Here is a 9,731-nt window from a genome sequence, read left to right as displayed (position 1 = left end):
TACCTTCCTTCCTTTCCTAGAATTTCTGCTGGCTTTCTCATGTCATTCCTCCAGGTTGCCAAAATTTAAGCCACCTTTGACCCTTGTGCTCTTTAAAGCTTCATAAATAGCCTCAGCAAAGACCTGCTCAGTCCCACTTGACTTGACTTAGAGACTCCTGCTTCTTGAACTGGTTGCTCTGAGCTTCAGCCATGAAGGCTCTTTTCCTCCTTGTTGCCATCTTCATGTTTTCCCACCAAGCAGGTAAGGAGAGAAACTAAAATGACCCAGATGGTATGTCTGTATGTATGTATTTCCCATTTGATGAACATCTTCAACTTCACTGTCATATTTTGCTGTTAAATGCACTGTCATCCAACTTCATCTCTATCCTTTCAGGTGTATTTGATAATTTCTGTATTTCTGAGAATATCTTTTGCAGATTTAAAACTTCTTTCTGCTGTTGAAATTGCGCCATTATCTCCAGTTAACAAACACCGCTGTTCTAGCTTAGAAGGTTTTAACAAAGATTAAGCATCAATTCACAATAATCATTTCATTTTCACCTTTCTCTGGTTAAAATATACTTCAAAGGGACATCTGTGTGCTTTTCTTCTTATCACTTTCTATAAACCTTGAGGACCTTGAAGTGCCAAGCCAGGATAATCAGTGAGAGAAAATAAAAGTGTTTCATTTCCATTACACAAACTTCTAGCCTCCAAGCAGCAGTGTTATTATTACAATGTTGCAATTTTCTTTTTGTATCTTTTTTGTATTTCAAGTTTTTAAAAAATCCAATTCTTAAATGAGTTAGAAAAACACCCACAGTAATGAAAGAGGAGAATTTTAGTCCATAGATTACAGAAAATAGTAAAAGAAGAAGAAAAAAATAGAAGAAGGAAACTTAATCCATTCGTTTTAAAAGGCTTGCATAAATTCCATCCATGAAGATAGTGTTGAAAAAGTAAGATAACACACTGTCCAAAACCAGTCCAAATTTAATTCCACTGCTTATTTCTTCTGTTCTCCAATTTAAATTAAATTTAAGTTTTTTTTTTATAGGCAGTCACTTTTAAAACAATAAAAATTTATCACCAGCTGGAAACACTTTCTCTTTCCATATCCTTCCGTATTGGAGCCGCCCAGACTTCATCAGCCAAATGGCTGGATTTTTGGTCACCAGCTTGAAGAACTTCTCTTGGATCAACCAGGGACTTTGCGATATCCCTGAGATCAGCAAGATGTATTCTTCCTGTTCACCGTCTCTTCGGGACGGTTTAGGTCCGTTTGGACCACCCAGGGGCAAAAATGTCAACTGCGATCTCAGAGCATTGAGATTGCATGTCATATCATTGCGACTTCGGCTCCTCCCCCTCAGGAGAAGTGTACTTGAGACTAATCTCAAATACTTTTCACAATGATTCTTTACATACTTTATTTTTGGTATTGACCACCAATCAAAGAGCGTTAAGGGTACTTCAATCTACAAATGTTAAGAAGGTTCTTCCCACCCCATTTTTTCAACAAGGAATGTGTCAGGGGGATCATATCTACCTGTCTTCTATAATAATGCCATGCCTTGTCTAATAATAGGCAATTGGGGTTTCTGAGCCATTACATAGAATGTGACTCAGAACAGCCCCAATGTGATAAGGCAATGCATCGCACGCCAAGTTTAATGATAGGTGATCACTGTATTGCACTAATAAAGACTTGGATGTAAGGATATCCTTAACTGCCCTAAAGGCTTGGGCTTCTTTAGACCCCCAATGCCAGGGCATCTTGGAGTCCAGGAGCCTATGAAGAGGCTCTGCCAAAGACGCCTTATGGGATAAAAAAAATGGAGTAAAAATTAAGCAGCCCCAGAAAGGCTTGCAGCTCAGACTTAGAAGAGGGAGTAGGGGCTTTCTTAATCATCACCTTTGATGGAGTAGGGTGGATGCCTTTGGAATCAACTAGATACCACAAAAATTCCACACTGGGAACCCCAATCCTACATTTTTCTTGTTTGAGCTTCAGCCCCGCTTGGCGGAAAAGGGTCAGGACTGCTCTTAATTTATCGATGAGTTCAGCTTGATCCAAAGCAGAGATAAGCATGTTGTCAAAATAGGGTACCACCCCTTGCAGCCCCTGGAGCATCCGCTCCATTAGGCTCTGGAAAATACCCAGGGCTACACTAACCCCAAAATGCAAGTGTTTACATTTGAAAGCTCCCCAGTGCGTTATGATGGTTTGAGCCATGGCAGTGGCTTCGTCTACCAGGAGATGCTGCTACGCTTGTGCCAACTTGGCAAAAATGTTTCCCTGACCTAAGGAATGGAGCAGATGTTGAACCACTGGCACTGGGTAAGGGTTGGCTTGCAACCCTTTATTAATTGTGCATTTAAAATCCCCACAAATTCTAATACTACCATCCTGCTTAATAGGTATTACTATGTGGGTCTCCCAGGGGGAGTGGTCTACTGCTTCAAACACTCCTTGTGCTATTAATTTATCTAGCTCTAAATCTACCTTGGGCTGAAAAGCAAAAGGCACTCTCCTGGGTTTTAGATGTATTGGCACTACCTGGGGGTCCAAGTTAAAAGAAATGGAGGTCCCATTATATTTACCAAGCCTGTTGTCAAATATGTCCGTGAACTTGCTGGCCAGCATGGCGAAGGACTCTGGAACAATGGAGTGGATGCCAGAAAAGTTGAGCCCCAATGCGGAGAACCAGTCAAGCCCCAGGAGGCTGGGCAGATGGCCATCTACAATGATGAGGGGAAGAGGCCCCAGGAAGTATTGCTGGCTATGGTGAATATGCCGCAACCCACAATGGGTATTGGTTGCCCTTGATAGTCTCTTAGGCGAAGTGGGCACTATCTGAGTTGAGCTTTGGTCAGGCTGGGTACTATCTGTTTGATAGTAGCCCAAGAGACCAGAGATTTGGAAGAGCCAGTGTTCACTTCCATCTTGCAGGGTTCTCCCTCTATGCGCATGGTCAGCTATATCTTATGGGTAGGCTTGGTCAGGGAAGCATGGCTGATAGCCCATTCAGGGTGCTGCTGGTCACCTGCAATTTCAAAGCAGTCTTCGTGGTGTTTGGAAAGTCTTTTTACGAATTGTTTAGACAAGGCGCGCTCTGGAGGTGGGTCAGAGATTGGCATGGCTGCTGTGCAGACCTTGGCTAAATGTCCTTTCCTGTCACACTGATGGCATATTGTGGCTTTGAACCTGCAGACTGACCTTGCATGGTTCCTGCCACAACTCAGGCAGCCCGCCTGAGGTAAAAAATCAGCCTGAGACCATTTTTTTCTGGTGGCCAGTTTGAGGTGGCTAATCTCTTCTTCCTCATCAGAGAAGTCTTCTTCATCACCTTCCTTGTGATGGACAGCATGGCCCCTGCTGGCATGGGTGGCCAGTGGCAGAAATCTCTGGATTTCTGCAGTGGATTTGTCTGAAATTTCATATGCTGTGGTTTCATCCACGGCTGCCTGAAGGCTCAGCTCTTTTCATGCCAGCAAGCATGAAGCCCTAGCTGTTCCAAACATCTCATGGCCACATGCGCTGAGAAAATATTCTCTTTTATGGCCAGTGGACAAACAGGTGAAGTTGTCTGCCTCCAGGAAGCACTTGAACCACTCGAGGTAGGCGTCCCATGTTTCAGTGGCTGGGCTGAATGCTGTGAATGCTGGTAGACTAGCCATCCTTAGAAGGACGGAACTGAGGAATTAGCCTTGGAGAGACGCCTGTGACTTGAGGCAGCTCTTGTTAGTGACTTCGCTTTTCCTTTACCTCAGTCCTAATCCCATCCTTGTTGCCAGTGTTCTGTAGGGAGAACGAGGCAGCCAGGAATTGAAGCAAGGCAGGTTGAAACTAACACAATCTTTATTAACAGTTTAACAAGGCAAAATGTAAGGCAAACTTCGAACCGGCAAACAGCAGCATTTGACAGTTGACAGCCCTTTTTACACCAGAGCTGTCAGACACTGAATCAATAGAATGGCTGCATTCTCCTGCCAGCTGGCTGCTCATGTCTTAACCAATCAGGAGCTGACAATGATAGTCAATGGTGTCGTAGCCTCAAGGACTTAACAGAAAGGGTTTTGGTGCAGCATTCTGAAAAAGCAGCCTTGTACATTTTAAGTTTTCTTAATTGGAAAATGTGAGTACATCTCCTGTGCTCTTGTGCTACCCCTCTGTGTAGGTTTCAGATTGAGTCTATGAGCTCCGTAATCAAGAGAGGGGCTGAGAAGAAGCCAGAGGTAATTTGAATAGACAAATTGGTACCAGGGAGGGGGAGAGAGAGCCAGCGCTTTCTGGGAAGGCAGGCTAGTCTAGTAATTCCTCATCTTCCTTTCTCTCACCAATTAAGCAGGCAGGCTACTATACTTGGTAGTCTAACTCAGCCCAGGAAGGCAGAGGAGGCCCTTGTGCCAGAAGGGGCTTGCCTGGGTCTCATGGTTGCTGCTTCAGCCACAACAAAACATGGCAAGGGAGCTAATGGGGAGGAGGCAGAGGAATCAAGCCCAGAGGAGAAGCACCCCCTCTCCTACTTCTCTATTCTGGCACTGAGCAGCAGTGGAGGGAAAGAAAAGGACCCCGTGCTGGTTGGGGGACAGTCCAAGTACGTGGGAGGTTGCTGTAGAGGGGTACCTGTTTCCAGGTTCTGGAGTAGACATAGGCCTGCTCCTTTGCCTCTCTAAGGAGGCCCACCTCTTGGGCTGAGTCCCTTGCCTCACACCCACCCAAAACAAGGAGAGGCAATGCCTTCCCTGGTTTGTTCTACTTATTGATTGTAAGCTCCTTGGGGCCGAGAAGAACTGCTGCAAAAGTGAGTTTCCTGAAATGGACAACTAGACTCCTAAATAACTTTAAAAATGATCTAGTAAAAAGAAATGCCAATCAAAAGAGCAACATGCAAACAAAAACAAATAAAACACCCTCAGGAGCAAAACAAATTAAAGTTTAATTTGTGTTTATTGTTTAATGGACTGCTAAATTGGCCACACCCACATGACCACCTAGCCATGCCCACCACCCAGTCACATGACCACCTAGCCACCCTCACCCAGCTGGTCCAGCCCCCCAACATTCTGAGGGACTGTTAAAAACGTTGAGGACCCCTGATCGAGCTCATATCCCTTCCTAGTATAGCATCAACACCATCATCAACATCTTATTATTATTGGTTTGTTGGATAGTCAGCCAAATGTTTAGACTAGATTTGGCACTTTTATCTACCTATCAAGTCCTCCTAAATGAATGGGGGATAGGCAGATGTTGTTGTTTGATGTTATTAAATGTTTTGTCACATGATTTAAGCTGTTCCAAGTAAGGTTGCCTTCTACTATAACTATTGATTGTGAGAGGGATTTGTCAATGCCAACCATATTCAATACAATAATACAATAGTAGAGTTGGAAGGGACCTTGGAGGTCTTCTAGTCCAACCCCCTGCCTAGGCAGGAAACCCTACACCATTTCAGACAAATGGCTATCCAACATCTTCTTAAAGACTTCCAGTGTTGGGGCATTCACAACTTCTGGAGGCAAGCTGTTCCACTGATTAATTGTTCTAACTGTCAGGAAATTTCTCCTCAGTTCTAAATTGCTTCTCTCCTTGATTAGTTTCCACCCATTGCTTCTTGTTCTACCCTCAGGTGCCTTGGAGAATAGTTTGACTCCCTCTTCTTGAGGGAGATATTGGAACACTGCTATCATGTCTCCCCTAGTCCTTCTTTTCATTAAACTAGACATACCCACTTCCTGCAACCGTTCTTCATATGTTTTAGTCTCCAGTCCCCTAATTATCTTTGTTGCTCTTCTCTGCACTCTTTCCAGAGTCTCCACATCTTTTTTACATCATGGTGACCAGAACTGAATGCAGTATTCCAAGTGTGGCCTTACCAAGGCATTATAAAGTGGTATTAACACTTCACGTGATCTTGATTCTATCCCTCTATTTATGCAGCCTAAGAATGTGTTGGTTTTTTTGGCAGCTGCTGCACACTGCTGGCTCATATTTAAATGGTTGTCCACTAGGACTCCAAGATCCCTTTCACAGTTACTACTACTGAGCAAGGTATCATCTATACTGTACCTGTGCATTCCGTTTTTGTTGCCTAAATGTAGAATCTTACTCTTTTCACCATTGAATTTCATTTTATTCGATAGTGCCCAATGTTCAAGTTTGTCAAGATCCATTCAAATCGTGTTCCTAATATTTTGGGATTATTATTATTATTATTATTATTATTATTATTATTATTATTATTATTATTATTATTATTATTATTATTAGTACAATGAATGTAAATCATGAAACATTTATGAAATTTATGAAAAGAATAAAATATAATTAGTAATAATAAATAAATACAGATTCTAAAATGCCAGTGGTATTTCTCCCCCTCCCCATTTTTTACGTAGCAACTGATGACCCTCTTGAAGTTGCTTGTATAAACAAACTTGGCTCCTGTTGGTCGAAATGTCCATACCCTAGTATAAATGCAGGAAGGTGTCCTTACCCTAAGGTTTGCTGTACATGGTAAGTCAACATTCTATGCCTGACTCTCTTATTCTGTTCTAGACAAATGCAACAGTGTTTTTTTATATATATATACAGTTTTTATTGAAGCTCTTTTTTTCAAGATTAAAATCTACGGAAATATAAAGCTAGGAAAGATTTTTTTAAAAATCATGAAAAATTAAAAGGAAATATTTAAGGAAGTAATGTTGATTACTTACCTTACAGCAGTACAAATGCAATAGTTTTAATTGCCAAAAACATTTTTAATTTAAATACTACTAAAATCACTTTGGATTTTTCTTTTTCTTAAATTGCATGTCTCTCTGATGTAATGGGGATGAGGAAGTCTTTAAGAACCAATTTATTTTCCCAGGCTCCTGAGTAGGGAGCTCGGCAGCCCTTCTAGAATCTTAGCATGTCCAAATATATGTAGTTCCTTTATTATTGTTTTTTATTCTCAGTAATGTAAACCACCCAGAATTAGTCTCTAGCTGGGCAGCCTTATAGCTTTACCAATACCTATATCTAAACTTACATCTACATCTGTCAGACCAGGGCCACATGCTAAGTTTCAATTAAACTAATTTATTGTTCATGCCTATGCACAGGAATTTAGTCAAGTAATGGTCAGCACTATTTTGGTGCTAGATAATGATTAACAGAATTTAAGAGTGATTGGACATGGGCTACTTGTGGAAACATAATGGTTCCAAGCTGATTCTCTTTTTTTATTCTAAACAATGAATTAATTAACAATAAATCTTATTCTTCTCATATTTTTCTAAGACTTTGTTCTCCTTTTTAGAATATTTTTTATTTCCTCCTTAGACACTATTAGAGAGCAGAAGTGTCTTCCGAGTCTGATGATTTTACCAAAGTGACAAAGTAAACATGACAACAGAACAATGCAATGCCACTGATGTCATGATGCATGTATAATAGGGGAACAGCGGATGTCAAAATAATATGACATTCTTATCATTATTTGTCCTTCTTTTACCCCAACCCATCAGAGAAGCATTGGCTTTTTGGCTGATTTTTTCTTATATTTTTGTTTAGCAATAATTTTTATGGTTTGAAATAACTTTGAAGTATTATGATGAGATTTGTCATTCTTGACCATTAAGTATTTTTCTCATACTCCTGTCTTTAGTTGTCCTGTGTGTTTCCCTATATATGTCTTTTAAAATAATTGATCAATGAATGGTTTCCCTCCTTCCATTCCTTTATCCTTCTACCATAATTTTTTTTCAGTCAGCTACATAATTTCCCATAGCAATGGTAATTCTCTTGTATATCAGAACATATTCTGAACAAATGCTACTTTTGGCGATGGGGGTAACTGAATCAATAAAATATATAGCAAATGTAAAAATATGCAAATAAGTTAATAACTCTAGAACAATATACTGATGTAGGCTTTTATAGAACATTCTCTATTAATACCAGTATTTTCAAAGTTGATTTGCTGCTGATTTATGGTTCTCTCTCATTTCTAAATCTGCAATCCTTGTTTCTTTTAAATAAATGTCTATAGGCCTAAATCTGGTCCATTTCTTTGAAGAGTCTGAAGAGTTCTGAAGAAGATATTGAAACATGGTGGCTGGAAGGTGCACAAGCAATTATCCTGAGATACAAATATTTTGATTGAATATATAATCTGGAGAAAGATAACTGTTTAACATATTGATCTAAAGTGGATTAAAATATGGATTAAAAATATAAGAATGAAGATGTGGCATAAAAGGGACAGTTGGAAACTTGCTTAAAGGGACAGGGAAATGTCATCAGCCTTCAACCACAAGATGTTCTAGCCAACGTCCCTATGTCAAAAGTCCAAAACCACAAGGTTCAAATAAAGTTTGTTAATGACACGTAGCCCTTACCTGTAACAAAAGGAGAAGTAAGACCCCCATCTCCTTATAGGGCTTTTTCCCCAAGGTAACCAATAAGAAATGAGTTAAGTGTTTCCGTGTTACACTGTCTTTGAGAATGTATAAGAATGCGTGCTTTGATAATAAAGATTGTTCAGAATTTCCAATGCTAGCTATGTGCTAGCTTTCTGAACCTGGCTGCCAAATAAACTTTTCCTGTATCCTGAGAAGTCTAAGCCTGTCATTTTCTGCAACAATTGTGGCGACCGTGGCGGCAGGACTTAGAGCGATATTTCGCTGAGGATGGAACGGACCGACCGGTGCCCCATCGAGGCCATCTCGCCCTTCTTCAGGCGCCACGGAGATCTTTCTCTGGAAGGGGGCTGATGACCCCTCTTGGGCATCCGGAGGACACCACCAATCCAAGAATCTGACCAGGATCAGGACAAGTTAATAAAATTTACGCCGGCTGAGAAAGAAGACGCCTGCAGGCAAGTATTAAAAGAATTGTGGACCCACTCGGTTAGGAGTGGAAGAGAGGGCCTGATCACCTCCCTGAGCCCGGGATAGCGTCCATTCCAAATGGAACCGGCATATCCTAATGAGGCTCGTGGTTTGTGTGGGTGGTTAAGTCATCGCAGTTCCTGAAGGCGACCGTGGTATTCCGGCACCCCAGGTCGGTGACAGTGTCTTAGAAATAGAACATGGGAAGGTGGGGAGCGTTCCTCGAACGCCTCTCCAATGCATGTTGAGGAAAAAAAGCCTTGAGAGAGTTTTAGTAAAATGTCTCTGGCAGAGAAATTACCCTCACCCCTATTATAAAAGCCTCAAGGAGGAAAGAAAAAAAAAGCTTTGAGAGAGTCTCAACGAAACATTTAGTTCCTGCCTTGATGATGTGTTTAAGTGTTTTTTTGTTTTGTTAAAAAGAAAGAACAAACGGTCCCATTAGGTGGGGCCAGGAGAAAGAAAACCAAAAAAAGGTTATCGAAGGGATAGATCAAGTGGACCACAAACCTGGTCCAAGGGAGCAGTTGAGATAAAAACTCAAATTGCCCTAAGGGAATTTTATTGCCAGAAGCTGAGGGGGAGCTACGTAAGGTCTGGATATATGCTCCATTCTCAATGGCTGATTTATGTAATTGGAAAAATAAAATTCCTGCTTATAGAGAAAATCCAGATGAGATGCATGTCCTTTTTGCATCCATTTTTCTGAACTCACCAGTCTGCTTGGGCTGACATAAAAAGTCTGATGGAAATTTTATTAACCACAGAGAAAAGAATAAGTCTTTTGAATACGCCTTTGCAGAAGGATCATGAAGGAAAAAAAAAACCAGACTGAACATGGTTACTGAAGGAACCAGATTAGGA

At 41.1% G+C, this 9,731-nt stretch overlaps 1 long non-coding RNA gene across 1 annotated transcript; it reads left to right on the top strand.

Annotated features, from left to right (window-relative positions):
* On the top strand, positions 1–8,176 carry LOC309385905. Its single transcript, XR_014174310.1, has 3 exons — positions 1–243; positions 6,390–6,507; positions 8,027–8,176. It is a non-coding gene; the product is annotated as an uncharacterized lncRNA (long non-coding RNA).
* The last annotated feature ends 1,555 nt before the right edge of the window (positions 8,177–9,731 follow it).

This window comes from Natrix helvetica (genome assembly GCF_964273705.1).
Source record: "Natrix helvetica genome assembly, chromosome: 2".
In the NCBI taxonomy this organism is placed as follows: domain Eukaryota; kingdom Metazoa; phylum Chordata; class Lepidosauria; order Squamata; family Natricidae; genus Natrix; species Natrix helvetica.
Note: the sequence above shows the minus strand (reverse complement) of the source record. Positions and strands in the feature narration are given on the sequence as shown.